Source organism: Salmo salar, chromosome 17 (assembly GCF_965601325.2).
Source record: "Salmo salar chromosome 17, fSalSal1, whole genome shotgun sequence".
Lineage (NCBI taxonomy): Eukaryota > Metazoa > Chordata > Actinopteri > Salmoniformes > Salmonidae > Salmo > Salmo salar.
Genome location: NC_138307.1, coordinates 83,590,242 through 83,597,993, shown reverse-complemented (window position 1 = coordinate 83,597,993; position 7,752 = coordinate 83,590,242).

Sequence of the window (7,752 nt, the reverse complement as noted above, 5' to 3'; positions counted from 1 at the left end):
CCTCGCCGGTGCTCGACGTTGCCGGTCTACTAACCAGCGGTCCTGGCAACCCATGTTTAAGCACACCTGCGTCTCATCATCAGTCACACCTGGACTTCATTACTTCAAGATTACTTACCCTTTATATTGCACTCTGTTATTATCAGTCAGCAGGTAGTATTGGTTGTTTCCTTGTCAGACGTTTCTCTTGTTTTGTATCGTTCCATGTTCGTTATTATTAAACTCACTGCACCTGCTTCTTGACTCCCTGTGTTGACGTTACACAGACACATTGCATATGCTACAGAACAACAAAATGGAGCCCTTTACCTAGCCCTTCTCCCCTTGTCTATAGCAGGGACACATGCTGTTTAAATGGCCCAAATGTTGATTTAGACCCTTTACCTAGTCCTTCTCCCCTTGTCTATAGCAGGGACACACACTGTCTAAATGGCCCAAATGTTGATTTAGACCCTTTACCTAGTCCTTCTCCCCTTGTCTATAGCAGGGACACACACTGTCTAAATGGCCCAAATGTTGATTTAGACCCTTTACATAGCCCTTCTCCCCTTGTCTATAGCAGGGACACACACTGTCTAAATGGCCCAAATGTTGATTTAGACCCTTTACCTAGTCCTTCTCCCCTTGTCTATAGCAGGGACACACACTGTCTAAATGGCCCAAATGTTGATTTAGACCCTTTACATAGCCCTTCTCCCCTTGTCTATAGGAGTAACACACGCTGTCTAAATGGCCCAAATGTTGATTTAGACCCTTTACATAGTCCTTCTCCCCTTGTCTATAGCAGGGACACACGCTGTCTAAATGGCCCAAATGTTGATTTAGACCCTTTACATAGCCCTTCTCCCCTTGTCTATAGCAGGGACACATGCTGTCTAAATGGCCCAAATGTTGATTTAGACCCTTTACCTAGTCCTTCTCCCCTTGTCTATAGGAGTAACACACGCTGTCTAAATGGCCCAAATGTTGATTTAGACCCTTTACCTAGTCCTTCTCCCCTTGTCTATAGCAGGGACACACGCTGTCTAAATGGCCCAAATGTTGATTTAGACCCTTTACATAGCCCTTCTCCCCTTGTCTATAGCAGGGACACACGCTGTCTAAATGGCCCAAATGTTGATTTAGACCCTTTACATAGTCCTTCTCCCCTTGTCTATAGCAGGGACACATGCTGTTTAAATGGCCCAAATGTTGATTTAGACCCTTTACATAGTCCTTCTCCCCTTGTCTATAGGAGTAACACACGCTGTCTAAATGGCCCAAATGTTGATTTAGACCCTTTACATAGTCCTTCTCCCCTTGTCTATAGCAGGGACACACGCTGTCTAAATGGCCCAAATGTTGATTTAGACCCTTTACATAGCCCTTCTCCCCTTGTCTATAGGAGTAACACACGCTGTCTAAATGGCCCAAATGTTGATTTAGACCCTTTACATAGCCCTTCTCCCCTTGTCTATAGGAGTAACACACGCTGTCTAAATGGCCCAAATGTTGATTTAGACCCTTTACCTAGTCCTTCTCCCCTTGTCTATAGCAGGGACACACGCTGTCTAAATGGCCCAAATGTTGATTTAGACCCTTTACATAGCCCTTCTCCCCTTGTCTATAGCAGGGACACACGCTGTCTAAACGGCCCAAATGTTGATTTAGACCCTTTACATAGCCCTTCTCCCCTTGTCTATAGGAGTAACACACGCTGTCTAAATGGCCCAAATGTTGATTTAGACCCTTTACATAGTCCTTCTCCCCTTGTCTATAGGAGTAACACACGCTGTTTAAATGGCCCAAATGTTGATTTAGACCCTTTACATAGCCCTTCTCCCCTTGTCTATAGCAGGGACACACGCTGTCTAAACGGCCCAAATGTTGATTTAGACCCTTTACATAGCCCTTCTCCCCTTGTCTATAGCAGTAACACAAGCTGTCTAAATGGCCCAAATGTTGATTTAGACCCTTTACATAGCCCTTCTCCCCTTGTCTAAAGCAGGGACACACGCTGTTTAAATGGCCCAAATGTTGATTTAGACCCTTTACATAGCCCTTCTCCCCTTGTCTATAGCAGGGACACACGCTGTCTAAATGGCCCAAATGTTGATTTAGACCCTTTACATAGTCCTTCTCCACTTGTCTATAGCAGGGACACACGCTGTCTAAATGGCCCAAATGTTGATTTAGACCCTTTACATAGCCCTTCTCCCCTTGTCTATAGCAGGGACACACGCTGTCTAAATGGCCCAAATGTTGATTTAGACCCTTTACATAGCCCTTCTCCCCTTGTCTATAGCAGGGACACACGCTGTCTAAATGGCCCAAATGTTGATTTAGACCCTTTACATAGCCCTTCTCCCCTTGTCTATAGCAGGGACACACGCTGTCTAAATGGCCCAAATGTTGATTTAGACCCTTTACATAGCCCTTCTCCCCTTGTCTATAGGAGTAACACACGCTGTCTAAATGGCCCAAATGTTGATTTAGACCCTTTACATAGTCCTTCTCCCCTTGTCTATAGCAGGGACACACGCTGTCTAAATGGCCCAAATGTTGATTTAGACCCTTTACATAGCCCTTCTCCCCTTGTCTATAGCAGGGACACACGCTGTCTAAATGGACCAAATGTTGATTTAGACCCTTTACATAGCCCTTCTCCCCTTGTCTATAGCAGGGACACACGCTGTCTAAACGGCCCAAATGTTGATTTAGACCCTTTACATAGCCCTTCTCCCCTTGTCTATAGCAGGGACACACGCTGTCTAAATGGCCCAAATGTTGATTTAGACCCTTTACATAGCCCTTCTCCCCTTGTCTATAGCAGGGACACACGCTGTCTAAATACCCCAAATGTTGATTTAGACCCTTTACATAGCCCTTCTCCCCTTGTCTATAGCAGGGACACACGCTGTCTAAATGGCCCAAATGTTGATTTAGACCCTTTACATAGCCCTTCTCCCCTTGTCTATAGGAGTAACACACGCTGTCTAAATGGCCCAAATGTTGATTTAGACCCTTTACATAGTCCTTCTCCCCTTGTCTATAGCAGGGACACACGCTGTCTAAATGGCCCAAATGTTGATTTAGACCCTTTACATAGCCCTTCTCCCCTTGTCTATAGCAGGGACACACGCTGTCTAAATGGACCAAATGTTGATTTAGACCCTTTACATAGCCCTTCTCCCCTTGTCTATAGCAGGGACACACGCTGTCTAAATGGCCCAAATGTTGATTTAGACATTCACAAATGTAACAGATTGTGTCTATGACTGATGTCATGATATGTTTGGTAAAGTCATAAAGAAGGTGAAATATTTTGGTTAAATGTTCCTAAAACATATCTATATATGGACATAATATAAAGTGTGAAAAGGCTTATTTTATATCATATTTGTATATGTTTTATTATGCTTTTATTGTGTACTAGATCATATGGGTTGAAGTGTTTGTCCCCACACCTAAAAGGCCACTCTAAAATGTGCAGTTTTATCACCCAACACAATGCCACAGATGTCTCAAGTTTTGAGGGATCGTTCAATTGGCATGCTGACTGCAGGCATGTCCACTAGATCTGTTGCCAGAAAATTCTATGTTAATTTCAACACCATAACATAGTTTTAGAGAATTTGGCAGTACGTCTCACAACCGCAGATCACCTGCGGGATCGTCTGAGACCAGCCACCCGGACAGCTGATTAAACCGAGGAGTATTTCTGTCTGTAATATACCCCTTTTATTGGGAAAACATAATTCTGATTGGCTGGGCCTGTCTCCCCAGAGGGTTGGCCTGGCTCCCAGGTGGGTGGGCCTATGCCCTCCCAGGCCCATCCATGCCTGCGCCCCTGCCGAGGCATGTGAAATCCAAAGATTAGGGCCTAATGAATTCATTTCAATTGACTGATTTCCTTATATGAACTGTAACTCAGTAAAATCGTTATATATATATATATTATTTTTTGATATTGCTATATGAATGGATTAACTTTTTAAATGTTAGCTAACTAACTCAAGCTTGTTAGCTAGCTAGCTAGCTCAAAGGACAATCAAACTCCCTCCATAGAAGCAGCTCATTCTAGGTATAACTCTATGGACCTAATTCAGATAATGCATGTCATAAAGATTTCCTAACGCTTCAAGCCTCCTCCTCAACCCTCTCTCGCTCTCTCCCAACCTGCAAAATTTCAGTCACATGCCTTCCCAGATATAATTTCTTGATGTGATCACAACAGTCTTGTGTTTTCTTTGAAAAGATGGGCCTTGCTGAGAATAGAACATTCAGTTTTCTGCCTCAGTGTGGCGCTGTTTAACGCAAAAATCTTGGTTATTTTGTGACCAGAAGAAAACAACTTATTTTACTCCACTAGAGATTGAAATAAATGTTGTTTCTTTAAAAAAAGATGGGCCTGGCTGACAACAAAATACATTAAGGGCACATCTCTTTATTTACAATGTCGGTTGTCATGGTTAACACAAAGGCAGGACAATATGGCAGCCAGCATTGTAAATAAAGAGATGTGCAGAAAGGTAATCAGCCTCCGTGTCCGTGGATCCTTTCCCCTTAATGTAGTTGTAATGTTAGCCAGGCACATCTTTTCAAAGACCATTTATTTAAATCTGTAGTTGAGTAAGGAGTCTTGCTTCAGTCCTTGTATAGTTTCCACTTGTTGTTACCTGGTTAGTAACCAACCACCATGGATAACCACATGGAGAATAACGTGAGGAAACAGTCAAGGTCAGACAGAGACATCTTTTTAAATATATATATTTTTTTTCAATCTCTAGGTACAGGTGTCTTCTTTTTTTAAAGCCCATAACCATCTGTGAGAGGTGGATACTTTTGTTTCAACGTAGATTTGTTTAAGACGACCCAGAATCACTCTGTGTGACCCTGATTTAGCCCACTGTAAAAATTCACATGGGAGAGTCCGTATATAACTGAAAGCAAACAAAAAAATTGTCCTTGAAAAAACTGAAAGCTTGCAAAACAAAGAACACGGACAAAAGGTCAAGTTTCAATTGACTGTTTCAACAGCTCTGGAACTTTTAGTGTCCAGTAGATTAGAAGGAGAACATTTGGTTCATGCTGCGATTTGGATGTAATTCCATCCTTTAAAGGCCCAATGTATCTGTTTTTATATCAACATCAAATAATATCTGGGTAACAATTGAGTACCTTACTGTAATAGATTACCATTAAAATGCGCAAAAATAGCATTATAGCAAATGTCTGGGTTTTGGCCCGAGTGGGGAGTGGAAAATGGAAAACTAGTTGTTATTGGCAGAGGGGTTTTGATCTCTCTTTGTTATTGGTCTACTAATCAGTTTACTGCATGGTGATGTCACCATGGGAAGCTAAAAGTCCCGCCCATGCAAACCTGCTGATTAGAAGGTCCTGTGTAGATTGTATTTTCAACCTGCAACTATCAGGAAATAAAACGGATTAAAAAAATACAACTTTTACAGTGTTAGTTTCATCAGCTGTTGTACAATATGATCCAAAACACAGGAAAACTGCTTTTTGACTGCACACAAACGTTCTCTTCACACCTCACACTCGCTTCACCTTTTCACACTAATCTTCCTTATCAACAGGTTGTCTTTGATTCTCCATAAGTCTGTTTGACAGAGTTATGGAGAATCAAAGCCTCAGGCAGCCTTAGGGCCATGTGGCACAGTGGTCTAAGACACTGCACAATTAGCCCAGCGTTGGCTGGGGTAGGCCGTCATTGTAAACAAGAATTTGTTCTTAACTGACTTGCCTAGTTAAATAAATAAAAAACATTTAAAAATATGACACAGTTGATGTCTCTCTGGCCTCAGACAGCCTTATGACATCGTTGACGTCTCTCTGGCCCCTCAGACAGCCTTATGACACAGTTGACGTCTCTCTGGCCCCTCAGACAGCCTTATGACATCGTTGACGTCTCTCTGGCCCCTCAGACAGCCTTATGACACAGTTGACATCTCTCTGGCCCCTCAGACAGCCTTATGACACAGTTGACATCTCTCTGGCCCCTCAGACAGCCTTATGACACAGTTGACGTCTCTCTGGCCCCTCAGACAGCCTTATGACACAGTTGACATCTCTCTGGCCCCTCAGGCAGCCTTATGACACAGTTGACATCTCTCTGGCCCCTCAGACAGCCTTATGACACAGTTGACGTCTCTCTGGCCCCTCAGGCAGCCTTATGACACAGTTGACATCTCTCTAGCCCCTCAGGCAGCCTTATGACACAGTTGACATCTCTCTGGCCCCTCAGACAGCCTTATGACATCGTTGACGTCTCTCTGGCCCCTCAGACAGCCTTATGACACAGTTGACGTCTCTCTGGCCCCTCAGACAGCCTTATGACATCGTTGACGTCTCTCTGGCCCCTCAGGCAGCCTTATGACACAGTTGACGTCTCTCTGGCCCCTCAGACAGCCTTATGACACAGTTGACATCTCTCTGGCCCCTCCGGCAGCCTTATGACACAGTTGACGTCTCTCTGGCCCCTCAGACAGCCTTATGACACAGTTGACGTCGCTCTGGCCCCTCAGACAGCCTTATGACACAGTTGACATCTCTCTGGCCCCTCAGGCAGCCTTATGACACAGTTGACATCTCTCTGGCCCCTCAGACAGCCTTATGACATCGTTGACGTCTCTCTGGCCCCTCAGACAGCCTAATGACATTATTGACGTCTCTCTGGCCTCTGAGGCAGACTTATCACATCGTTTACGTCTCTCTGGCCTCTCAGGCAGACTTATGACATCGTTGTCGTCATCAATCGTCGTCAGTAGGACAAGACATATCATATCCTTCAACCTTCAGACACCTGTCACACAGAGACCTGTGGGACTGGGACCATCAGCCATGGGAGAACTGCATGTGACTGTGGCCCAAATGTCTCTGGTCAGAAGTAGTGGATTATATAGTCACATAGGGCTCTGGTCAAAAGTAGTGGATTATATAGTCCCATAGGGTTCTGGTCAAAAGTAGTGGATTATATAGTCCCATAGGGCTCTGGTCTAAAGTAGTGGATTATATAGTCCCTTAGTGCTCTGGTTAAAAGTAGTGGATTATATAGTCCCATAGAGCTCTGGTCAAAAGTAGTGGATTATATAGTCCCATAGGGTTCTGGTCAAAAGTAGTGGATTATATAGTCCCATAGGGCTCTGGTCTAAAGTAGTGGATTATATAGTCCCTTAGTGCTCTGGTTAAAAGTAGTGGATTATATAGTCCCATAGAGCTCTGGTCAAAAGTAGTGGATTATATAGTCCCATAGGGCTCTGGTCAAAAGTAGTGGATTATATAGTCCCTTAGGGCTCTGGTCAAATGTAGTAGATTATATAGTCCCTTAGGGCTCTGGTTAAAAGTAGTGGATTATATAGTCCCATAGGGTTCTGGTTAAAAGTAGTGGATTATATAGTCCCTTAGGGCTCTGGTCAAAAGTAGTGGATTATATAGTCCCATAGGGCTCTGGTCAAAAGTAGTAGATTGTATAGTCCCATAGGGCTCTGGTCTAAAGTAGTGGATTATATAGTCCCATAGGGCTCTGGTCAAAAGTAGTAGATTGTATAATCCCATAGGGCTCTGGTCAAAAGTAGTGGATTATATAGTCCCATAGGGCTCTGGTCAAAAGTAGTAGATTATATAGTCCCATAGGGCTCTGGTCAAAAGTAGTGCACCATATATGGAATAGGCTGCCATTTGGGATGAAGCCAGTGGTTTACCTGATACACACCCAACTCAAATTGAAGGTCGGGGCTGTGCAGCCCTTAG